The following is a 27,127-nucleotide window of genomic DNA, read 5'->3' as shown; positions in this document are numbered from 1 at the left end:
AGTGAGTGTGTCTTCATTATGTCTGCCCACACCTCGTGCTCCATGTAGTGCTGCCAGCCTATGCATCCCTGTAGCTTGCTGCTCCAGCCTCTGTGTACTTTGCCTTTGCCTCATCATTCCACCCCCCTCTCGTGGTTGACGATTGTAACTCCAAGGCCTCCTATGCCCACCATCCCGCTAGTAGTCCTCTAGGCTCTAACTATCTACGTCTGAATTCCTTGACTGCAACCCCAAGGTCATTTCGGAGTCGATGCAATGCATCTTGCCTTATCTTCCTTGTCTCTACCTTGTGTAATGGACTCACAGCTCCTTGTTTCAATATTTCTTAATCACACACTCCAACCCCCCCCCTTTTTTCTTCCTTTTTTAATTCCTTACTATTTCTATTTTATTTTTACAAACGTCTCCATTTTCTTTTATTACACCCCCCCTTTTCCCCTTTTCTTTAATTTCTCAAACCCCTCCTTTACCTTCGCGCGACTATATATTTATTAACCTTTTATCTTGCCCCCCTTCTTATCACAACATGAGGTTTCTCACTCTTAATTTCTCTCCCTCCCCCTTCTTTTAATTCCCTTATATTGTTTCCTTTATTATAACCTCTCCCTCTTTCCTTGGTATTATTCCCTCTCTTTACGTCTTGACCCCCTTGCTCATTTTTTACTCGTTTATCTAAACCCCCTCTCATTTTGTGCCCTTCCTCCCCCCATATCATTTTTTCTTCTTCTTTATTTCATTATAATATTTTGTATAATTTGTTGTGACTATAAGCTCTATTTACTTTTTTTCATTTATTACTCTAATGTAAACTTGCACTTAAGTTATTTCTCTTTCATTACTCTTTTTTAAGCATTTTATGCTCTCATTGAGGCTTTTGTCCCTCCCTTTCCTTCAAAACTCACCTTTGAATTTGACCCTTCTCGATATACATGAATGTTCTTTCCTTCCCCCTTCTCTTTAGATCTATCTCCCCTTACCTTTTTTATTATTATAAATTTTATCTCTTTAAATTTTCTAAATTGCCCTCCTTCCTTTAAATCTTCCATGTCCAAAATAGTTCTCTTCATAACCTTTTTCATACACATCTATGTGCTTATTATCTCTCTTACTAATTTTAGTGTGATTAAATGCTCACATTAGTCTCCTTTCTTTATTATTTCCCATTTTTTCCCTTATGGTTACTTTAATTAACTTTACAGTCACAAGTTCTCACTAAGCTTGATTAGTCTGAGGCTAAATGTTAATTTTATTGTGATCCTGATAACAAGGGAGGGGTGTTTAAGACACCTGTCTTCCCAACTTAAGTTAAAGTACTTGGCCTCTATTTTAATTAGATTTCCATTGATAAAATTGGTAATGACAACTACATATGGTAGAACTCCCAAGCATATAAATGCCTGTCATATGTTCAAGCTAATGAGAGGAATCGAATATTGAGGTTTGATCAAATATGGTCCTGGACCATGACTAGATCTAAGAACCCACATCCAAAACTTTCATATCTAGCTCTAAGATGCCACCATTCTGATGTCTCTCAAGATCTCCATGAAACTCCAAGTAGGAACTTCATGTATAACCACCTCCAAGTCACAGTATCAACTTTCTGCAATGCGCTCAAGCATCTATGAATAAAATGTATGCAAATAGGGTAGAAAAATACACCAAATTACCTACCACCATTGGCACATCACAAACAACTTAAGTTAGTTTGCACTGGGAAGACATGCTTCTCAACTTAAGTTAGTTTGCATTGGGAAGACATATTTGTTATCCGTGTCCTCCTACCAAATCTGTAAAAATTAGTCCTCCTAAACTCATTCTACACCTCCTATCCCCTCATATTCCTTGGTTTTGCATCTATGTCTCTTTGGGCTAGGCCTAGCCCTCAGCACATGCTGGTGTGTGACTCGCGCATGCACACACCTTACCTTAAGCTTTCACTCTTTTCTACAAGGGTTGTTAAAAGGTTAATTAGCTAATAGGGACTATGGGTGACTATTGGTGAGGTCGCTTTATCCTCTCTTACCTCCCTCTCAATTTGCCTCCCACCCAAACATCTCCACATCTCCCACAGGTTGTTGGTTTTTTTCAAAAAAATACTAACAAGATCCATCGGATGCAAGATGAAAAATTGTGTGTAGTTTTTTAGTTATGAATTTTTGAATTTGAGTGACCCATTACATTTTCAAGGGAACAAAAAAGTGCTATGAAAAGAGTCATGGCAATAGCCACAATTGATTGTTTTTACACAAGTAAAGGATAGGTGGAGTCAAGTTGTAATGAGTCTCAAGGGAAACATGACATTAAAAAATAGATTTCATGCTGTGGTGAGTTGTGATAAGTAATATCTGGTGGACAAGTAAAATTAAGATGAATTTCATGCTATGGCAAGTCGTGACAAAAAATCTCTAGTGAGAGGTCATCTAGCAAGATGGCTTGACATCAACCCACTATGTGCACTATGGGGGAGGGTGATAGAGCCTGCCAGTACTATTTGTTTTGGGATTTTTTCTAGAAGTTCACGTGGTGTGGCTAACAATGATGAGATGGTTGCATAAAGATAACATTGAGTTTCAAATCAACTAGAAGTAAGAGTTACTAGCTAATTAAGGGTCTTAATGCAAGCTAGTATCATATGATTTAGGTAATCAGAGGCATCATATCATTTGGGCTTCTAGGAGCAATATGGCTTTTAGAAGTGTCCCTTTCAAGAGGAATTTAGTTAAAGTTAGAATATTTTAAGTTTTAGGAGTGTTGGAACATTTACATAGAAACAATGACTCTTTGTATTCAATCCTCAAGATCTTAGACAAGGCTACAATCTCTGACTAAGACTCTTTTGTAATTACCTTGTTATTTTATTATTAATATAAATTTGAAGTCTCCTTTTTTGCACCCCAAAAAAAACATAGCTTCAAGGCTTAATTTGTCCTCCAAAATTAATAAAATATAGGAGTATTGATAGTTGAGTCGATAGGGTGTTCACCCATCTGAGTTGGCTATCCACATTCAAATACTATTGGATGTCTCCTACTACTTGATAGTGTAGATTCTAAGGTGGATGTGCCCCTCATAGTGGACCATGGGTGTGAGTGGATGGGGTGAAGGAATAATGAAACAAATTAGCCCTAGGCTTAATTTACATTATTTTACAATACTAGTGCATGGCCTTCATTAACCATTCGATACCTTGCTCAATCCAAATTATCTTCACCATTGCTTGGCGGGGATATTGACTTAATCTTTTAAACTTATTGGTTCAATTACACTTTTGGGGTGAGCAAACTGTGAGTGATACATGTGTGTGCATGCCTGTCCAGATTCCTTGTGATTGAGTGTTCTTTAGGGTAGGGTAATTGCAAAAGTACTTCAAAGTGAGCTTTGTTCTGACATCATCTCCATGACTGGCGATGGTGTGCAGGAGGGGTTGAATGAGGAAGAAGAGATAGAGGTGCAAAAGTTCACACCTTACTTATATGATCCCAAGAAGAAAGAAGATTGAGAGGTTTTTGTATGCTAACACGGTTATCAAGAAGTTTCAAGGTGGCTGTTCATCACTGTCTGATGAGGAGGCTTGGGGTTAGTACGAGAAGACATGCACTCAAGGGAGAACACAGCCATTAGAAAAGTTTGGGGTATGACAGTAGGCATCACTGAATGGTCTGTAAGGTTTTCCTTGTATTCGTCAAGCCACAACTAGAGTTGCTGGCCAAGGGAGGAGTGTACCTATTCTTCACCGGAGAAGTTCTATCCTTGCATGTGTCTGAGCAATTTCTACTTTTTGAATGTGATCTTCCTTCCAATGGGTGTGAGGCAAGATTCATGGGAAGAGGCTTCTTCTTGCTGCCTTGCATATCAGAGGACCCAAACATCACCCGAGTAGATTCTCAAAACCAAGCCCATTAAGGCCGAGGGTGGCCTATAGTGCCACAACATACCAAGTGGTGTCAAATGGAAAAAAAGGGAACAATCCCAAGTGCTCAAGAATGAGATCAATATCTTTTGCACCAGTCTAGCAAACCTAGCACATCTCTCCTACACACTGACTCCGAATTGTGAGAATAAGGCCGACCCAAATAGATGTCAGTATATCAATCAAAGTAGATGGATGGCCATCTAAAACATATGCACCTCTTGAACACTAGATTTGCCACAAAATAATGCTAGATACCACCTCCCAAGACATACTAGCCTATGAAGAAGGAAAGGAATCATGAGCTAAACAAGAAAAAAAAAAAAATCCTATAGATCCATGATGCTAAGGTCTCTAGGACCACATTTTAAGCGATGCTACATATAAAAAGCATGGTCGCTAGTAGACTCATATAAAATAAGGGAACCCAACCCTCTATCCCATATAGTTGCTCCCTATGTCATAATAAAGACTTAGATGTGACATAAGAGAGAAATCTAAAAACACCAGTCTAAACCACCCTAGCAATGTGACAGATCCACAAGTAGCACTTGTTGTTAATGCTTTGTTTGCTTGCTTGTGACATGTTCACTTAAAGATGAACAGTGCTCGTAAACAACCCAACCTTGTGTAGTGAACGGGTGAAGATTCTTGCTTCTACATTCTATTTATTGCAGTACATGCATGATTGGGGTGACAAAAAAGTGGTCAACAATAAAACTTAGAGATCGTGGGGGTTGTTGAAGAAGAAATCGTATGATGATAAGAGCATTGAGTTACTAATACTTAGAAACTTAACACCACATGGAGTATATAACACATCATAGACCAAAAGAAAGGGAAAACTACACTTGTATATTTAAGAAAACTAGTTCAACTGAACCGCCTAAGCTTGCAATGCACAGTCCATGATAAGCTTCCTAACCTAGCACAGGTGATGGTGGCACTGGAGCTTAGGCTCAACACCACCCTTTCCCCTCCTCGCTCCCTCCCCAACCCTCTTAGCCTTGGTCCCAATTGCTGTTGTTCATTGTGGTGCCTAGTTGACCTACTTTTCTTTTCCATCTAGATAATTCCTTGGTCCTCTTTGTTGTCACCCTTTTGCACTACGTTGATACAGTGCTTCATCTTAATATTTGGATGTTTCTCTTGCTCCTCATGTTCATCACTCTTTAAGTAGGACGACCTACTTCACCTGTAGATCTAGACTTGGCTAAAATGGTATACCAGGGGTGTTTTGTTTCCGGTTTGGGGGGATAGCACATCCATCTACTTCAAGTGTTGTTATTTGTCTCCCCCATACTTCCCTATCCCATCAACACTCTTCGTGAAGTGTATGAGTGTCTTCTTTCTCCTTTTCTTAATTTCCTCTGGCTATGACATTGGAGGGATTTCACCACTTTTGTCAATACATTGGAAAGGGATAGGTAGGTTTCCTTTATTTGCATGCTCCAACTTCTTATACAATAGATTGTAAAGATTTTTGTTTTTTGTTGCTTGAAAGAGAGATTGGTACTTACTACCACCATTTTAGATTTTTCTTATGTTCTGAGATTAAGTTCCTAGGTTGGTTTTGGCACCACATGTTTAGTGCCGAGTAACATCAATAGCCATTAGTACCTCAGCTACCTACCCTTTGCCTTCAATGTATTTAGTGAAGTTACTCAGGAATATATATTTTTGTTTGGCAATTTTGCTCAGCCTTTGATTTCTACTTCATGTCTTTTTGGTCAATTGGCCGTTGATCTATGATACGTACTTGGAAAGGAGATGGTTTGAAGGACTTGAACTTCAACCTCTTAGCATTTTCTTTAGAAATAACATTTACTCCAGAACCCCCATCTACTATCACACCTAGTATAGTTTGCTTTTTAACTTTGATAGTGGTTACCCGTACTTCTCCTTCAACTACTAGAGTGTCAATGAAAGGTATAGTGACTAAAGAGTCTACCTCTTTTAGCTGCTCGATGATTCTTTAATCTGAGCAAAGAAATCCAAACAATACGGAGCTATCCTCATCAACTCAATGAATTTAAACTGATTTGCATGTTGTTGAATATTTTCCATACTCGGGCTAGCTCTATGCTAGAATCTAACAAAGTGCTTGGTTCCTGGCCACTTGCTTTAATTTACAAAGATTCACCTAAAAATTCACAAGAAACTTTGAAGATGACATGGGTCTTCATCATCATGCCTTTAAAATTCTAAAATTTAGCTTGATGTTGGAGCTAGAGACTTGGTCTTCTTTGCTCCTTCCAAAGCTGCTTCCATCCTACTTGCTCGATACCTAAGATAAAAAGGTCTTCCATTCAAAAGAACCTAGTCATTGGCTCTCCATCTGCCATATCTATCTTCATGTATATGAGGTCATTGTTGACCAACATGCAATTGGCCCATTACACCATATTCATGCCTTAGAGTTGCAGGTTGTTGTACATTAGTATGCTGAGAAGAGCTGTGATAGAAACTGGGGTAAATTTCACCCTTTTAGTTACGCAATGGTGTCTTTCTCCATCAAAATCATGCCGCTTTTCTTATCTATTAATTCTTTAACCATGTGTAGTAGTTGGCCTTCTTTGTTCGTATCTTTTTGGAATACCAGTCTAGTATTGACAAAGCCTTTCTCTTTGTTCGTTGGTGTGGTCCTCATGCTCATTTTGATGTTTTAGAGAGGAAATAACCAACCTCTTGAAATCCAAACTTTTTGTAGAGGAAAGCTCAGCCTTCATCTACCCTTATAGAATGCGTCAGCACAAGACCAGTGTTTTGTCCCTCCCACTCTATATAGTGATCAATTTCCATCCCTAGGATAGTGTGGTAGAGTCTCTTCTCACGCTCTACACTCCTATTGGATAGTCAACACTTCTTCTAGTCTCCTTCAGCCATTGAACTCTAGTTCTAAGACTGCACCAGTTCTCATGGTAGGATGTGTCCAATTCCTTTGGCTCAAGAACCCTTTGCACTTGGTTGTGTATCTTAGTCTTTTTTTCAAGCATGTGTCTGATTAGCTAAATAAAAAAGTAGCCAAGTAGCTATTTGAATACTTTTTGTATTCCACACATCGTCTTCAAGCACACAGCTAGACTACATGGCTCGTCTAGAATTACTTGGAGGAATTTCTTGTAATGGCTCATAATACTTAGCAACTATTTCACTTTGTCACTAGACAACACGAAACTTACAATGATCTCTTCATTCTAGGCTTGCTACCTTAGTCCTCTAGATTTCCCTACTAACAACTTATCAACTCACAATTCATTTGACCCTTCACCAACAAGATTGCCAAAATGTTAATGCTTTGGTCTTCTCACTCTTGAAAGACTAACTTAAAGGTGCTCTAGGATTGAAAATAACCCAACTCTATGTAGAGATCAGGTGAAGATGCTCACTCTTGCAATCTGTTAAGTGCAATGTGCATCCTTGAGGTGACGATTTAGTGGCCAACATTAAATACATGGAGTTCGAGGTGGCTATTGAAGGGGGAACCATATGGTGATGGGAGAATTGACTTAATAACACTTAGTAATTTAACAATACATTGAGTGGACAACACTTTATTGACAAGCAAGTAAAGGAAATCAACTCAGATATTGATGCGAATTGTAGGTACAACCAAGCCACCTTGGCTTGTAGTGAAAAATCAGTATCAAGCTTCCTAACCTAGCAAGCATCATCTCCATGAGAAGTTGGTATTCAAGAAAGATGCCATGTATGCTACACAATTCAAAGTGGCACCATCTACCTTTATCTAATCATGTGTCAATGGTCACTTTATGATAGCAACAGCACCATCATGTTCTCTCGTGAGTCATGCCATGCTTAAATCCAAAGAAGTTGCATGCTGTTAGGGCCTGAAACCACATGGATTTAGCCCTAAGTGGGGATGCCAAGAGGTGGGTGGACATGGGGATACCAAGAGACACGTGTGTGGGCAATGATGGGGCATAGGCCTCTCTCTCTATATGTAAGCAATGAAAGAGCAACCAATCAAGGCAGTTATTCATCTTCCATTCTTGTATCGTCTCTCTTTTTTCCTATTGTTTTGAGAGTCTCTCATGCATTCTCTTCCCTGTAGGGACTGTTAGGGCCTCTACAAATGGTGACCACAATAGTTGACACAATAGTTGATACATCCCTACTTTTGGATTTAAGGCAGGTAGTTTGGTTGTATTGCTGCACCCAAGATATTCGTGGATTTTGCTTTTGCGACTATTGCCTCACATCTCCTTATGATTCTACGATCTGCTACGTGATGATCAAATCTTGTTGCTATAGATCAAAATCAAAGGTTGCTCAAAGCTTCTGCGATCTCGTGGTTATGGCGGACAAGCTTCCCTTGCTCCTTTGATCTCCTCCTCTTCGTCCATTCCCTTGACTTCTTTCCCTCCACTCCATTCCTTCTTCCCTCGCTAACTCTACTGGCTCCCAAAGCCCCCCTGTTGATCTTCTTTTGCCCACAAGAGTTCTTGCCCCATCCACCCATTTCCCTACTTGAGTTCGTTGTCACAGACCAGCTGCCTCCTGGCCCCAATCAACCCATTCATGCAGCCATAGCCTTCGCGTTCTGGTGCAGTCATTTCAGGTGTAGACCTTGTTTGCGGATGCGGATGTTGTTATGGGTGGTTGTTGAGATGGTGCTACAGAGCCTTGGCTCTTCTATTGTGATGGAGATCTTGCACAATGTCATGAGGAAATTGTGCGCAATAGAGAAGCAGAGGAGAAAGAAACTGGTTAAGATGGCAGGTGGGGATCTTTTTGCAAATGAGAAGCCATTGCAAAGGTTGGTTGTGGTGCAGTGGGAGCATGGTGTAATATTAACTAGAAAGAAATCAAGGCATGAGGCTAGACTCTAGGCATGGCGACGCTCGAGGGCCATAAAGGAAAAGGGAACATGAGGGGAGAAGCATTAACATGGGTGGGGAAAAGGGATTAAGAGGGGTGGGAATGAAGAGGGGGACTATGGCACAAGGGGGAAGGAAGAGGAGGAAGAGGAGCATGTACATGATGGGAGGTGGAATGTAGAGATGGAGACATCAAGGGAAGAGAGTCATGCTCTATTTGAAAGGAGGGATGGGGGGGAAATCAAAGTGCTAGCTAGGTAGTTTTACAAGAATGAGCGTGTTACATCAAGGAATAGTCCCTTCCTTTTATAGCCAAGAGAGGGGGTCTCTCCCAATGAATGCATCCTCCCACATGCATGGTGTGTGTGGAAGAGTCTCTCATGTGGGCTAGGTGGGTACGCACTCTCAATTGTGTGCGACAACCCTTTGCCTCATTTTTTCACGTAAATCAGACCCCATATCCCAAGTCTAAGATACTCCCTTGGTCTCTTCCCAGTTTTATAATATGTTCAAGCATCTAGGAGGAGAAGTGGAGGGTTGGCACAAGGAGACTTTCCACCTTATCTTACTTTCCCCATTATTTATTTTGCATTCTCAGACTATCTACACCCCCCCCCCCCACATGGGCCTATCCTACATGGAGGGAATAATACAATATAATATCCATCACCTATTTTATATTACTTCTCCCATGGTCCTTGGGCCATGTCTTACTAAATGCAGGCATGGGACCACTTAGGTGGAGGGGTGGCACATGGAGGAACCATGTCACCTTAACATTTTATAATATTACCTCCATGGATTATGTACAACACACCTTATGGGTCCTTTTACATGGAAGGGTGGCAGATGGTCATGCCTTGCCACCTCAACCCTGGGCCCTATGCACAACATATTTTATTATACTATTGCCATACATACAAACACACACACATATTTATGCCTTTTACCTTGGTCAAATTTATCCATAATAGTCCCCCCCCCCTAGGTAGGGAATGCATAGCATTTCCATGCCTAGGACCATCACACACAAAGAAGGGCTTGAAGTAACGCTTGTTGATCACCTTCTTGCCATATGGCTCATGCAGCTGTTGTACTTGTACAGACCCATTGCTACATTCCTTGATGACTTTGTATGGACCGGTCCACACTAGAAGGAACCTTTTTATCCATTTGGTGCTCCAATCTATTATCAAAGCATAGCACAACATCCCCCTCAGCAAAGGAACTTTCCAGCCACATAATGCTTAAATTTCTCAATGCAGAACACTAAAGAGAAGGCATGCTTGTCAGCCTCAGAGTAGCATCGTTCAGTTTCGAGCAATTGTCGAGAAGCAAATTGAATGGGATACATGAACCGATCCTCCCCTTGCTGGAGAAGAATACTCGCCAGAGTGTGCTCATCAAACCCAAGATTGATATAGAAAGACTTTGACCAAGCAAGATTGCATAGAATGGGATCTGAGTGTTCAATTGAAGAGCAGGAAAAAGGGTCCAACGCGGTCATGGCTACACCATGACCGCGTTGGACCCTCCTTCCTGCTCTTCAATTGATGTGTAGGTAAGACTTTTGGCTCTTCATGTTGTTGAGTAGCATCATCTATGTTTGCAAGTCCGTCATTGAATACTGCATGTACTATCTCATTTAATACTACATTTTCATGTCCTTCAAATATCTATGCTTTCTCTCTTTGAGTTTGTGGTATCTCTTTTGAATGTGTTGTCTCCTTTGGAGGTCCATCAACCCTAGTTGCATTTTGTGCTTCCTCAAATTACTCAATCATGATTTTTCCCCGCATTATAGTTGACTCCGCCTTTGGATATTGTTTCCAAATTTTTGTGAGAGCCTATAAAGCACTTTGTAGATCTGGAAATTGCAATGGTTCAGGAGGTGGCATGGCAAAGTTTTTAGCATCTTTTCTCGATAGTATAAAACATTCACTACCAACTTCCCGATCCTTTGATTTCATGAAGACGTGCACAAAAAAATCCTCATCAACTATAACTTCTACTACTAGGTCATAAATCATATTTTTCTTCTCAAATGTTGCATCCCACAGCTACTCATTTTGTTCAAAATGTTGCTTGGACACCACACAAAATAGTTTGTTTTTCCGTCCAACCAAAAACCAAACTCTCCTACCTATGTGATGTCTGATATATTTTCCAAAAGACTATGGTTTATATGTTCTTCCTTGTAAAGAAGAGAGTCCAAAGACATTATCACTAGATCACCATTCAAATGTCATCAGACTGTGTGCTTATAGATTCAATTCTTCGGGAAAGATGGTCAAAGAGAGGGGAAGGGATAAGGGACTCACTTCAGTGGAGTGGTGTGATCTCTCTCTCTCTTCTTCATCTTCTTCTCTTTTAGTTGGAATGAGTGAGAATGTGAGACGGAGTCCTTTATATACACATTTAGGTTTAGAGTTTCTCATCCCATTGTTTGAATTTTTCCCCCCTTGTCAACTCTCTCAACTCTTTTTCTTTCTCTCCCAACCCTTTTCTTTCTCCCAAACTATTTTTTAAATCACTCGAGCTCCAACTACTCATATTAAATACTCTTTTTAATTTCCCATCCTTGTCAACTCTCTCAACTCTTTTCTAAGTCATATCTCTCTAAACACTATTTTAAAACACTCCATGTACTCCATTGCTTGCCTACAATAACAAATTATCTGTCTACAATTCTGAATTGCTTTTAGAAAGCAATTCTAAAACATTAAAAAAATCAATTTGCATCTCTTTCAATCATTCCTTAAGAGTAGGTAAACATTCTTGCTCCCTATCGTTTGATCCATCAACGGTTTTTTTTGGCTCTCTATAATTTTGAAATTGGTTTTGTAATTGTAATAATTCCTACTCAATCTTCTAGAATTCACCATGATCTTTTATCTTCTATGCTAATATATGATTTTGTGTTTGTAATCCCTCAATTTCATTAATTACCATAGGCTTTCAAAACATCATCTGCCTCAGTAAATTGCTTGTATGAAACCTTACCCAGAGACTTCCCACTTGTAAGTTATGTTCTGGTATCTGCTTCCTTATCCGTATCAAGAAGTCACGATCTATGGGAGAGGAGTCTTCCTTCTGTAGCTCAACTCCCTTGACACCACGGCCTCCCTTGTCGAGCAGAGCCCTATCCTACTAGGCCCTCATGTCGTCTACCTCCTTCCTTGGTACCATGGCTTCACAGTTGAGGACATGGATTCGACTCATCACGTGCCACGATTCCCAGTGACGCTCCCCTTCCCAGGGCTTCCGAAGTAGTATAGATCTATTCTGTCTTCCATAGGAAATTATGTTACTTCGCTAGGAGTTACAGAGAGCAGTGGTTGGTAAGGCAGTGGATTTCATTTTGGTATAGGAACATATGTTTTTTGCCTCGGACATCTGATGTAGATGCCACCTCCTTCCTAGGAGAGGCCTGGAGATCTGGTCTCCCGCAGTGGGAAGGAGTAGAGGGGTTTGCATTTCAGTCTCGCAAGCGGTTGCATTAGAGGTGTATGACCAGGCGGAGCTCATTACAGGTAGAGCACTTTGAATGGGAGACTCCAAAAATGGGATTCTGAATGTGTACGCCCTAGCTTGTAGACAGCAGCATCCGACCTTCTGGAGGTGCTTGATCGATTGTCTCTCGGATGTAGACTCCTGGATTTTGGAGGGGACTTCACCAATCTTGAGTTTGGAGAAGAAAAACAAGGGGTGCTTCTTTTTTCGAGATGCCTGTAGTGGAGAAGAGTACTTGGGAGCAGTTTATCTTTTCGATCTGTGGCATGGATCCTGGAGGGAGGATGAGTTCTCTAGGTCCTGGGGTAGTTTTCGTTTCTCCTTTGGCCAGGAGCATAACATCCTTGACAACATCTTAACCTTTTGGGAGGCGTTGGATTGGGCCAAGGAAGAGGCGCAACCCCTTGCGAATGCATTGTGCCCTAGCAGGTATACCTTTTTGATTGTACTAAACGTAATGCAAAAAGAGGCAAACAAATAGATGCAAAGATAGCCAAAAACACGCTAGAAAGAAGTTTGTGTTGGCGGCACCTTGGTTGGTATGCTAAATGTGTCTCACTTTGCAGAAGCATTTGGCAAGCTGCCAGTTCGATCTATAGTCATGTGGGATGGACTAATTGCAGGATATTCCAAGCAGGGGCTTAGTGAGAGAAAGCGTTGAACTATTTGAACATATGCAATGTGAGGGTATTGTCCACATGCTGTCATGATTTAGCAAGGGGCTAGAAAGAGATCTTATACTTGGTGGTAGCACTATACGATATGTTTTACGAAAGAAGAATAACACACATTTAAAATTAGGAGACCTTATGAATCTGGCTTTAAATTGTAAAAGAGCCATCTTTAACTATGGATTAAGTGCAAATAAATTGTTTCTTGGATGAGTTGTAGCAAAGCATATGCTTACCAAGCAAAAGATCTGTCTGATCTGAGAAGGAAGCCTTTACAAAAGGTTGCTTAATTTTAAATATATCTTTAGTGTAAGAGCTAGGAGGACTTCTTTGCTTTTTGGAAACTTTATCATCAGCATCTCATCCTTTTATTCTCCCTTTAACACACTATTCAAAATTTTTGGACTTGTGTAAAGTCCAATTTGAGAAATGGACTAAAAAACAGTCCAAAAATTTTGAATATACTAGTAATGTTGTTTTTTAACTAGATTTGCCAACTCAAAACAAAAGATTTAATGATTTTGAACTAGATTTGCCAACTCAAAACAAAAGATTTAATAATTAAGTACTAAGAACATCAATGCATAACCAAATCTCTTACAAAGGGGTCTACATAAACATTTTCATAACTTCACAAAAATCAATGCATAACCAAATCTCTTACAAAGGGGTCTACATAAACATTTTCATAACTTCACAAAAATCTCTTGCAAAGTGGTCTACAAAAACATCTTCATAACTTCTTGTGAATTGAGCAACTATCACCTAAGAACATCAATACATGACCAATAATAGATGACCAATTCTCTTACAAAGTGGTCTACATAAACATCTTCATAATCACGTAAGAACATCAATAGATGACCAATACATGACCAATTCTCTTGGAAAGGTGGTGTAAATAAACACCTTTATGTATAAGTGGTGTGCACACACCTTTATGACCATTTCTTTTAGAAAGGTGGTGTACATAAAGCCCTTAGAAAGGTAGTGTAGATAAATCCTTTTATGTGTAAGTAGTGTACATATACACCACACTTGGTATTAAAAAACACCGTTAAGTATAAAATGGCCCTCATAAACAATCTTTATACATAATAATGAGAGTAAAGAAATAAAAAAAGTAGTAAACTTTTCATTAGATATTAGCTTTACATAGAAGTTCAAAACTTGTGATTACAAAGCCGTTAGCCAACATGTTACTCAGTACCAATGTCCTCAATGCCAGGCCCTTGACTACCAGGGTCCTGACTAATAGGCTGCTCTAAGACTGGAGTCTCAGTAGCAAGGTCCTTACTAGTTTGCTCTTCAGTTCCAAGCACCTGACTAGTAGGCTGCTCTAGAGTCTCATGACCAAGTTCTTGGTAAGTAGGGACCTGGCTACTAGGTTCCTGACTAGTAGGCTGCTCTGGAGTCTGTAAGGTCATGGTTGAAGAACCATCTATGCCTCCTGGTAACTCCTCCTGGTCATGCTTTGCCTCGTCCATACCTTCTTTGAGTAAGGCTTCCTTGCTTGATCCACTTGCCTGTCCTTCACCCAAGATCGATCCACTTGCCTGTCCTTCATCCAAGATCAAGGGTGCCTTCCTCACTTTTAATTTTAAGGGAAGTGCTTCCACCTCTTTAGCCTTACCTTTACCTGTGACGTGCTGTACTACTGTAACTTCTTGTTGCCATGAACCTTCCCGTATGATGAGTGGAACCTCCTTGACTCTAGTTGACAATTGATCACCCTTATTCTTTGTGCGGATTTCTTCTTGCCGTAAGTCATCGGATGCAGAGCTTTCATCCTCATCATCACCTGAGCTAGAATCATCACCCTCAGACTCACTACCCTCTTCTTTGACATTTTCCTCCTCAAAGAAAGTAGTGCAACTGTAATATGTGTCAAAGAACTCAATTTGATGGGGGGTATCAATAACATTTACATTTTTACCTTGCCGTAGCAATTTCTCAGCAGCAAAACCCATTCGATACAATGCTACTTCCCACCCATCATTCAATAAATTCTTTGTCATCTCTAGTATCACATCAGGATCCATCGGCTTTCTGTAATCCACCATTGCTGCATCAAGCTTAACCTTATGGTCCTCAAAGTAATGAAGCTCGAGAGTCCTTAAAGGAGTTTGGATTAGATTACCACCACCCCTCGATAAGAAGCACATCAAGAAAGGCTGCAAGACTTGAATGGCAGTGCCTTCCAAGACAGTCATATGATTACGCAGGACTATACCATGGTATACTTTTGAAAGTAAATACCCAAATGAAGATGTCAAACTCGCATATAGGGCATCCCTTTGTGATTCTGTCACGAACAGGACCAACGTTGATCTTTTCTTATCTGCCATAGGACCTTCAACAATAAACCGCACAAGTTCAACTATTTGTGACACTGCAAGGTCTTGCAATTCATTTATGAAAAATACGCATGGCTTCTCCCAAGCATGACCGCTCATTGTTATGAAATGCTCCGTATCAATGCCATTGATGTGTGCAAATTTTGTATCATTCTCTGATAGCAGGATATCATAAGAGAAGCTGAATGAAGAACCATCATCTAAACCACCAATTGCTCTACCTTGGGTACTGGACTGCAAGGCCTTTTTCTTAATGTCCATATATTCTGTCTCAACAACCTTTGGCATTTTAGCTCTTAGATCCTTTGTTGGTGTGGCACCTGCATCCATTGAAGCCAACCACTTTCTAGCCCATGTTTTATCAAGGAGTTGACCTAGGCTAAGTGCTTTCTTCTTATCCACATCAATTGACTTGCCAGCTAACTCATCATCAGATTTCAATAAAAATAATAGTGCCGAGAGAGCAGCCTCACTTTGAATCATTCGGGTGACCACTTCATCTAAGTTGCTATGCTTGCTCTTCTTTCCAAAGAAGCAGTCACCACTTAGGATCTTCTTGCATACTTCTTCTGTTATTGCATCTGGAACAAACCTTAAAGCTCTCCACCAAACAATAGACATCGGTTTCTTTATTTCTTTCCTCTGAGTTGCAATGTGCTCTGGTGCCTCAAAGGATATCTTTCCTGTTTCATATGCTTGGCAAACATCCACGATGCTCTGAAACACTGATTCCTCATGGAAGACAATGCAGGTAACATCCCTGTATCTTGCAACAGCGGTGTTCAAATCCTTTGCCTCAACCTTGTTACCTGGTATGCCTTGCATATTGCTTACAACACCTTTCAAGCATCTATAGAACCGAGTCCTCTTTGTCATGTACTCCGATGTAGGTCTCCTGCCCTTCACTGTTTGTGGCTTTCCACAGCCCATCCATAACTCCCTTGCCTTTATCAAGATCTCAGAAAGAGAAGAGCTTTTTTTCAACCTAAATGGAGCAGAATTCAGCCTCTCTGATTCTAGAATGTACTTCGAGTCATCATTAAATATGCATATATGACAAATGACCCGTTGAAACTTTTCCATCCACTCAATCTGTGGCAAGTTTCCTTTTCTTCCCTCATCAAGGGCGATCCTGCAAGCCTCACAAAAGTGTTGCCCATCAATGGGCTCAAACCTACATCTTTCTAAGAATCTATTCTTTGCCAGCATGTATCTCTTCTTGATGTCACTCCCATATCGGCTTTGATACAAAGCCTCTCCACGAACAAAGTCACTCTTTCTAAAGTTCTCAAAAGCATCAAGAAAGTCCACGCACTTTTGAAATGTGACATCAGGCAATGTGGGATCATCTTCTTGAAGTCTCTTAAATTCCATAGGACGAAGAGTGATATTAGTGGCAACGGGAGTTCTTGTTTTCCTTGTATCTTCATACAATTTGCGTGCAAATATCTTATCGAGCTTTCTTTGATTTGTGAACAATGAAGCTCGATCAATAAGCATTGTGGCCACGCTGAATTGTGAAAATCCCCAAATGTATCCCTCATCCTCTGGAGGATGTAAGTCCGCCACACTTATAGAAAAGTCTTCGAGACTTGTATCTTCTTCTTGCTGATCTTTCTCTTCATCGCTATCCAATTTTTCGCCAGGTTTTAAATAGCCTGCACTTGAGCGATCTCCACGTGGAGTAGGAGTTATTTTTGCTCTCTTTCTAGGAATAGCTATAGCACTTGAGTCTACTCCACGATCACTCCTTCTTGTTCCTGTAGTTGCAGCAGTCGATGGCGTAGGTACAGTTGGAGATACTGTAGTTACACTTGTTGGAGTTATCGGAGTTATCGCCACAGATATTGACGGTACTTGAGGGTTGTGTGTTATAGATGGCATAATTAATGCCCCTGATGGTTCAACACCACCACTTGGAAATGCATCCCACATTTTCTTCAATGCTTCTAAGGCATTAAGTAATTCTTGGGATCCCTCCATTGAATCTGGTAACGGTTTCAAGAAGTGCTTCGGAGTAACTCGTAACTTGTAAACCACCTCGTCATTCTTTCCTTGGCACACAATTTCTATTAAATTGTTTTCTTTAATATTGATGTTTGATACCACGCCACCATTTCTTACTGCCTCTGCAGAATATTTCGGGCTTGATATGTTCTCTGAAGTGATCACCAAAAAATACTTTGATTTCCGCTCCATAAAATACCAAGCATGTTCAAGGTATTTGAAAGACACCTTGGAACCAAAACTGGAAGCCATGAAAGCTATAGTTTTCTGAAAAACAATCAAAAATAAAAAATGAGAAATACAATGATTTTCAAACTCAAAATATTAAATAAATTTTTAATTAAATATTTTTTAAGTTTTATTTATTTTTAATTTAAAAAAAAATATTTTTTTAAATTATTTTATTTTAATTAGTTAGTTTATTTTAATCACCCACGCCCACCTCTTCCCTCCGCCCGCCCTCCTCCCCCTTGCTCCTTCCCCACGCCCCCCTTCCCTTGCCCCTCCCCTTCCCTCTCCACACGTGTGTGTGTATGTGGTGAGGGAAGGGGAGGGGCAAGGGAAGGGAGGAGCGGGGGCCGGGCGGGCGGAGGAAAGCGGAGGGGGGTGAGGGGTACCTATTGCGTGCGCAACAGGTGGGGGCATCGATGCCCCCCTCCCCTTCCCGCGGTCCCCCACCCCCCTTCCCTCCGCCCCCAACCCCCCTCCCAACGCGCGCGGGGGGGGCGTGGGGAGGACGGGGGTGTGCGAGGGTTGGGAGGACGGAGGGGAGGGAACGGGGTGGAGGGGAGGGCACGTGGGGGCGGAGGGGAGAGGGACAGGCGCGCAGGGGGCGGGAAGGGGGGGTTGGGGGGGCGGAGGGGAGGGAAGGGGAAGGCGGGAGGGATGGGCGGATGGGAGGGAAGGGGGGCGGGTGGGGTGAAGCCCCCCACCTGTTGCAACAGGTTGGGGGGCGCCCTCGCCCCCCTCCCCTTCCCCACACCCTGCCTCCCACAGCCCCCCTCCCGGCGCGCCCGCCCCCCCTCCGCCCTCGCCATGCCCCCCGCCCCCCCGCGCCCCACCCACGCCCCCCCTCTCCTCCTGCGCCCCCCCACGCCACGCCCCGGAAGGGGGGGCGGGCGCACGGTGGGGGGCGTGGGGAGGGCGGGAGGGGAGGGGGAAGCCCCCAGCTGTTGCGCACGCAACAGGTGGGGGGGCCGCCCCCCCACCCACCTGTTGCGCACGCAACAGGTTGGGGGGCGCCCTCGCCCCCCTCCCCTTCCCCACCCCCGCAGCCTCCCCTCCCGGTGCGCCCGCCCCCCCTCCGCCCTCGCGACGCCCCCCGCCCCACCCACGCCCCCCCTCCCCTCCCGCCCCCCTACGCCCAGCCCTCCCCCCCTCCCCACGCCCCCCCCCCCGCGCGCGCGGTGGGGGGGCGTGGGGAGGGCGGGAGGGGAGGGGGGGGCGGGCGCACGGGGGGCGAGGGGAGGGGGGGTGTGGGGAGCGCGCGGTGGGGGGGCGTGGGGAGGGCGGGAGGGGAGGGGGGGGCGGGCGCGCGGGGGGCGAGGGGAGGGGGGGTGTGGGGAAGGGGAGGGGGGGCAAGGGTGCCCCCCCCCACCTGTTGCGCACGCAACAGGTGGGTGGGGGGGGGCCGCCCCCCCCCCCAACCTCGGGGGGGTCACTATGTATAAACCCTCTATACCACGTGCGTTCAAGGCATATTTCTAAAATCCCTTATCTGTAAATTTTTCATTAATAAAATGTACCCCTTTTCTATACAAATCTGTAAATTTTTTCCAAAACTATTTTAAATAGTCCCTTATGTATATTTATTTTTGTAAATTTTAGAAATAAAAAATATCCTTCTGTTGAACTCACGTGATAGGGTTACATATGATGAGTGACCCCCCCGAGCCCCCAACCACCTGTTGCGTGCGCAACAGGTGGGGGGGGCGCCCTTGCCCCCCCTCCCCTTTCCCACACCCCCCCTCCCTCAGCCCCCAGCCCCCCTCCCGGCGCGCCCGCCCCGCCCTCGCCACGCCCCCCGCCCCCAGCCCCCCCTCCCGACGCGCCCGCCCCCCTCCCCTCCCCTCCCGCCCTCCCCACGCCCCCCCCGCCGGTGCGCCCGTCCCCTTCCGATGACGGAAGGGGGCGGGCGCGCCGGCGGGGGGGGCGTGGGGAGGGCGGGAGGGGAGGGGGGGGTTGGGGGGCGGAGGGAGGAAAGGGGGAGGCGGAGGGGGGAGGGTGGGCGGGAGGGAGGGACGGAGGTGAGGGCGAAGGGAAGGGGGGCTTGGGGGCGGAGGGGAGGAAAGGGGGAGGCGGAGGGGGGAGGGCGGCAGGGAGGGAGGGACGGAGGGGAGGGCGAAGGGAAGGGGGGGCAGAGGGTCAACGACAGGGCAGGAGGGGGGTGCGGCGGAGGGCGGGAGGGAGGGAGGGGAGTGGGAAGGGCGGAGGGGAGGGAAGGGGGCGGAGGGGGGTGGGGGGGGGTAGCGACGACAGGGGGAAGGGAAGGAAGGGGACGGAAGGAGGAGGGAGCAAGCAAGGGGAGGGGAAGGGGCCTTGGGGAGGGAGGAGAGGAGAAGGGGGAAGGGAAGGAAGGGGAGAAGCGGGAGGAGAGGGGAAGAGACGGGAAGGGGAGGGGAGAGAGGAAGTTGGAGAAGAGGGAGGGAGGGAGTACCTGAGTGGAGAGGTGGTGGAGCTCCAGGAGAGAGTTGTGAAAGAGAATAAGAGAGTTGTGAGACAGAATGAGAAGAAGTAGAGTTTTATAGGAAATGGATAGCTTTTAGGTCGTCAGCTTTTTTTAGTTTTTAAGGTTTTTTTAGTTCTTTTAGGTTCACTATAAGTAGAACATTCTTCATTCTCTCTTTCATTCATAGATCATTCGTTTACACTCCACGCTTCTCTCCTCTCATCAACCTGTTGCAGGATTCACAAAAATTTTCAAAATGATGCAAGAGGTGAGTTGTTGCGTACGCAAGAACTTCTAAGAATCAAGTTTTTATAAATTTGAATTTTTTTTCAAATCCGATCTTTTTCTAAAAAACTTGTGTGTACGCAACAACTTAAAAAACCATTTTAGCATTAAATCTTTTTTTCCATAAATTTTCCTCTTTAACTCAAACTCTCACAACCCCTCCCTACCTATTGCATACGTAATAACTTCAAAACAAAATTTAACACTCAAACCCTACCTATTGCGTACGCAACAACTTCAAAACAAAATTTAATCATAAATCTCTCAAAAAAACTCATCAACCAAAAAAAAAAATCTATTACAAATTTCTCTCTCAACCTCAAAGCCACTCAAACCTCCCTACCTATTGCGTACGCAACAACTCCAAAACAAAATTCAATCATAAATCTCTCCAAAAAACTCCTTAAAAAAAAAAAAAAAAATCTATAACACATTTCTCTCTCAACCTCAAAAGCACTCAAACCTCCCTACCTATTGCGTACGCAACAACTTCAAAACAAAATTTTATCACAAATCCTCCAAAAAACTCTTCTCACTACACGTTATTACAAATATCTCTATCAATCTCAAAACCACTCAAATGTCCTACCTATTGCGTACGCAACAACTTCAAAACAAAATTCAATCATAAATCTTTTCAAAAAACTCTTCTCACTACACTTTATTAATATAAGAAATCCATTTATAATATTTTTACCCCATAATATAATAAATTAAATTTTTATTAACTAATGTTAAAATATAATTTTACTAAAAATATATATTATTAATCTATAAATTAATATAAATATTATATAATTATTATATAAATAAATATATAAATACATTAATTTAAGAAAAAAATTGAAAGGAGATCTTCTAGCATATGTGCTTTATATAATACTTAGTCTTAAAACAATGAAGAATTAGTGAATATATTGCTCTTCTATACATTATTAACTTAAAAACTAATATAAATATAAATTAATTATTATATAAATTTAAATAAATATATAAATAATTAATATTATACATTAATAACATTTAAAATTATGTAGATTATATACTAATAACCTTTCAATTTTAAAAAGTAGTCAATAAAAGAATTAAATTAATTTTAAAATTTAGAAAATATTAAAATTTACACACTTACTTTTAGCATGTATGCTTTTATTCCATATGTATAATACTTGTTAGTTAGTCAAAAAATGAAAAATTAGATAATGTATTTGTAAGGTAGTTATTTAAAACCATAGAATCTAGAAGACTACACTATCATTGCATCCATATCATTTTTTTACTTTAGTAACCATCAGATATCCATGATTCCATGTGTATAATACTTGTTGGTTAGTCGAAAGAATGCAAAATTAGATAATGTATTTGTAAGGTAGGTATTTAAAACCATAGAATCTAGAAGACTACAGTATCATTGCATCCATATCATTTTTTTTTCCATGATATGGAATACATATTTCTTAGAATGTCCATGATATGGAATATATATTTCTTCGAATATTTCTTATCAAATACTTTTTCATTTCTTCTCATACACCATGCACTTCTTCCTAATCAGTGTGCATACATCACTTCTTCGAATCGGTGTGCTTTTAGCCTATGTACTTGTTCCTAATCAGTAGGATACTTTGAGTAGGTAGGCTTGTAACTACTTAAAGTAAAGCCTTTGCAAAGGATCGTACCTTTTGATACACCATGCAGCATGAATGTAAAAAAATATGAATCGGTGTGCTTTTAGCCTATGTGCTTGTCCCTAATCAGTAGGATACTTTGACTAGGTAGACTTATACTTACTTAAAGTAAAGCCTTTGCAATGTATCATACCTATAAACAAAACACTTTGGAAAGCATATAACATATAGTCTATATATATCTAAACTAAATACTTTAGAATGCATATTTTATATAGTCTATATATCTTAAATCTTACACCCTAAATCTTAAATCCTAAAGTTTCCTAAATCTTAGGTTATATAATCTAAGCTCTTAAACTTATATAATAGTTATAATTCCTATACCTTAAATCCTAATCCCTATAACTTAAATTCTAAAACCTAATTCTCAATTCTAAACCCTAGATTCTACACTCTAAGCTCATGATCTTATATACTAAACCTTAAAACCTAAATCCTAAACCCTAAAACAATAATCATAAACCCTAAAAGCTAAACCCTAAACCCTATATTTTTAATCCTAAACCCTAAATCCTAAACCCTAAACCCTAAAAATATAATCATAAACACTAAACCCTAAACACTAAATCTTAAATCCTAAGCCCTAAATCCTTAACCCTAAATACTAAACCCTAAACCCTAACCCTAAAATACAATCAAAATTTTATGATTTTTCTCGATTTGTGCAACATGTTAGATATACCCCCAACCTGTTGCCAGGTTGGGGGGTATATCCGACCTGTTGCACAAATCGAAAATTTTCTCGATTTATGCAACAGGTCGGATATACCCCCCAACCTGTTGCTCAAGCAATAGGTTGGGGGATATACCCGCAACCTGTTGCTCAAGCAACAGGTTGGGGGGTATATCCAACATGTTGCACAAATCCAGAAAATTCTTGATTTGTGCAACAGGTCGGATATACCCCCCAACCTGTTGCTCAAGCAATAGGTTGGGGAGTATATTAAACATGTTGCACAAATCGAGAATTTTCTTGATTTGTGCAACAGGTTGGGGGTTTGAGCAACAGGTTGGGGGATATACCCGCAACATGTTGCTCAAGCAACAGGTTGGGGGGTATATCCAACATGTTGCACAAATCCAAAAAATTCTTGATTTGTGCAACAGGTCGGATATACCCCCCAACCTGTTGCTCAAGCAACAGGTTGGGGAGTATATTAAACATGTTGCACAAATCGAGAATTTTCTTGATTTGTGCAACAGGTTGGGGGTATATCCAACCTGTTGCACAAATCAAGAAAATTCTCCATTTGTGCAACATGTTGGAGTATATCCAACTTGATTCATGCAACAGGTTGGATATACCCCAACCTGTTGCTCAAGCAACAGGTTGGGGGGTATATCCAACCTGTTGCACAAATCGAGAAAATTCTCGATTTGTGCAACAGGTCGGATATACCCCCCAACCTTGAGCAACAGGTTGGGGGTATATCCAACCTGTTGCACAAATCGAGAAAATTCTCGATTTGTGCAACAGGTTGGATATACCCCCCAACCTGTTGCTTAAGCAACAGGTTGCGGGTATATCCCCCAACCTGTTGCTTGAGCAACAGGTTGGGGGGTATATCCGACCTGTTGCACAAATCGAGAAAATTCTACATTTGTGCAACAGGTCGGATATACCCCCCAACGTGTTGCTTGAGTTGGGGGTATATCTAACATGTTGCACAAATCGAGAAAAATCATAAAATTTTGATTGTATTTTAGGGTTAGGGTTTAGGGTTTAGTATTTAGGGTTAAGGATTTAGGGCTTAGGATTTAAGATTTAGTGTTTAGGGTTTAGTGTTTATGATTATATTTTTAGGGTTTAGGATTTAGGGTTTAGGGTTTAAGAATTAAATGTTTAAAGTTTAGGATTTGCGGTGGTTAAGATGTTTTGGTATTAATTATTTAAAGTTTAGGATGTAGGGTTTAGGTTAATGCCTTCTCTGCTAGTTTTGATATAGAAGTTATTAAGTAATAATAAGCTCAATGATTATTTATTGAATGTTCATTTTGAGTTGCTAATTTACTTTTATACATAAAACAGGTATTCACCCTAACAGAGGGTATGGATGTGGTGTTATATGAGAAGAATGAAGTGGTGGCTTTTGGACGAATTCATAGTCTTGATCCTATGAATGTGTGTCATTTTCAACGTTGTGGTGAGAGAAGATGTGTAGTGATAATCACCAACGTTGTAAATCCTAAAGTACATTTAAAATATCCACATGGAGACTTTGAAACATTGGGAGATATCTTACAATGTGATATATTTGATATGCAAGCACACAGAACACTCTGGGACCAAGACGAAATTGTTCCAAAGACATACTTTCAAGATATCAAGAAAACTTATATCCAGGGGGAAAAAGTACAGATGTTATCTCGCTTCGGAGAAGTTTTAGCAATTGGCAACTTTAAGGGCTATGCTCAGAGTTTTCTCTGTATAGTGGAGATAATTAAGTTGACTAGTGCAGGTGTCATTCAAAATGCAATGGATAGTACTTCACAATTAGACGTCCATAATACTACGTCTCAACTACAAGTTCATAGTACTTGTAAATGGGGGTTAGCTTTCTTGAAATCAAGTTTGCCCAAGACAGTTTCCTTCAATGTCATGGAAGACACAACAGAATATTATCAGAAGAAAAATACTATAACACAAATGGGATCCAAATTGATAAGAAGCTATAGTAGTAATCAAGAGTATCATAGTGGCATGCTCACAGGTATCGAGGACATTATAGTAACAGATGTTGATGCAGAAAAGGTTTCTTGTGTTGCAAGTGACTCAAATATACTCACTGGTATAGAAGACTTGTCTTGTGTTGCAAGTGACTCGAACAGGCTCACTGGTATAGAAGACTTGTCATGTGTTGCAAGTGACTCGAACAGGCTCACTGGTATAGAAGATTTATCCTGTGTTGCAAGTGACTCAAACAGGCTCACTGGTATAGAAGACTTGTCTTGTGCTGCAAGTGACTCAAACATGCTTATTGATATAAAAGACAGAAGATGTGTTGAAAATAATAAGATGGGACCACAAAGAAAAATACACGCAAAGATCAATGGGATAAGTGATGCAATAACAGGAATTGATGATATTAGTGACAATGATCATGATGTTACCACTCGAATACAAGGCAAAAGGGGCAGAGAATCTGAGAATATTGTTGCTAGCATGCCAGAGAATATAGATGGGAGAATCTTGAGTTACGAAGGAGAAACAGTTCAACCACAAAATTCAAGAGGCATTAGCAACAAATTGACATCAATGAACATGTCGACCAGATTGCCATTTCCAAGATATTATAAGGTATCAAATAATTCTCAAGCCTACACAGCATTTGATTATAAAGATGAAGATTCAAGGGAAATGGATTCGAGGTTTGATGGTCTTACAACTAGAAAACGCAAGACACTATTTACAAAAAGAAAGTATGCGAGTGTGAAGAGGCAAAGAATCATGGCATCAATTCTAGAACCAAAGAGACATGTGATGCTATCCGAGGAGAATATGGAAAGGATGCTTATGCGAGTTTGTTGCAAGAGACTTTGCATTAGAAAAGTTGGGAAAGATTATTGTGCAGCCATACGCCTTGGTATTTGGAGTAAGACAGCGCCTAATAGACATAACTATCTTCTTCAAGAGTTTTCATGCTTTCTTCATCAAGGCACTAATCAAGATTTGAGCACAGGACACTGTAAACCTAGATTGAAACCCATGGTTAATGGGAGACCCATTTGCAATCGAGGATATCAATGGTTAACTGGACTATCACATGGCACATATTGGACCATCTGGGCAGAGGTGAAAGAAAAAGTTATTCATACAATTCATGGAAATACGTACAAGCTTAAATGCCATGGAAGCACTATAAATGCAACCGCAACATTAAAGCAAGTTCTCGAAAACCATGCATTACCGCAGCCTCATCTTCAACAAACAATGCTAGATGGACGTGTCGAATGCCAACAACATCTTCCTTTGGGAATGACAAAGAAGGTCGTCCTAGAGACTGTCAATAAAACTTTACAAGACAGAGACGAGAGCATGATTTCACGATCAACCTTGTACAAAATTTGGCGTAGAGATTTTTGCCATGTCAAGACACCATCAAAGCAAAGGATGTCAAAATGTAAGACATGTGATGAATTAAAAAATGCCATTGAACATAGTAAATGTGAGCAGCAGCGAGGAAGATATATTAAATGGCGATCAATCCATTTACGTCATGTGCAGGATGCTCGAAAGTTGTATGCTTCTTGGAGAGAGGAAGCTATTTCACATGTCAATAAGTCCATGTGCATCACCATTGATGGCATGGACCAGAATACAACCACTTTGCCACGATATAGACGTATCCCACCGGCATTGGAGGGCAAACGTGGACTAAAAACACACTTGTGTGGAGTATTAGTACATGGATACCGAATCTTTTGTGATGTATGGATTGATAGTTTGCATGACCATGATAGTAACCAGGTTGTTACATCAATCATGAAAGCAATAAGAAAGGTCAAAAATGCTCGCGGATGTTTGCCTAACACATTGCGAATACAAGCTGATAATTGTTGGAGAGAGAACAAGAATAAATATATATTTGCTTTATGCTCTATGTTGGTTGGTTTGAAAATATTTGAAGAAGTGGAAGTTGGCTTTCTTCTTGTCGGCCATACACATGAAGACATAGATCAAATCTTCAGTGTTATCTCTGGTGAGTTGAAGGCAATGGATGTTTTGACAATGGAGGATATGCTATTTCGAATTGGGAAAAAAATTGGAGGTTCTCGTAAGGAAGAATCAAAAGTGGCTATCTTAGAGAGGATGGTAGATTGGAGAGCATTTATAGAGCCACATTTACAAACAGGAGATGATGCCCTAATAGGACACACAAATCCACACTACTTTCGGTTTCACATGCATAACAATATTCCAGTGATGCAATGGAAGCACTACTCAGTAGATGGAGATCATTTATGGAGTGAGTCATATGCTTTGTTACAACGAATAATTCCATTGGAGGAAACTAGATTTGTTCTTGCAAAAAACAAATCACTTGACATAGATGAAATGAAAGGCTTGAAAGCCTTCATTAAACATCTTCAAAGTATGATGCAGAAATATCCTGAGCAATCAACTAAGAATTTGGAGACAATTAAATCAACTAAAGCACTTATCCAATCTTTAGAAAGACA

Source organism: Dipteris shenzhenensis, chromosome 25 (assembly GCF_047967505.1).
Source record: "Dipteris shenzhenensis isolate YYH24624 ecotype China chromosome 25, Dip_SZ_1.0, whole genome shotgun sequence".
Taxonomy (NCBI): domain Eukaryota; kingdom Viridiplantae; phylum Streptophyta; class Polypodiopsida; order Gleicheniales; family Dipteridaceae; genus Dipteris; species Dipteris shenzhenensis.
The sequence above is the reverse complement of the archived record's forward strand: the minus strand, read 5'-3'. Positions refer to the sequence as shown.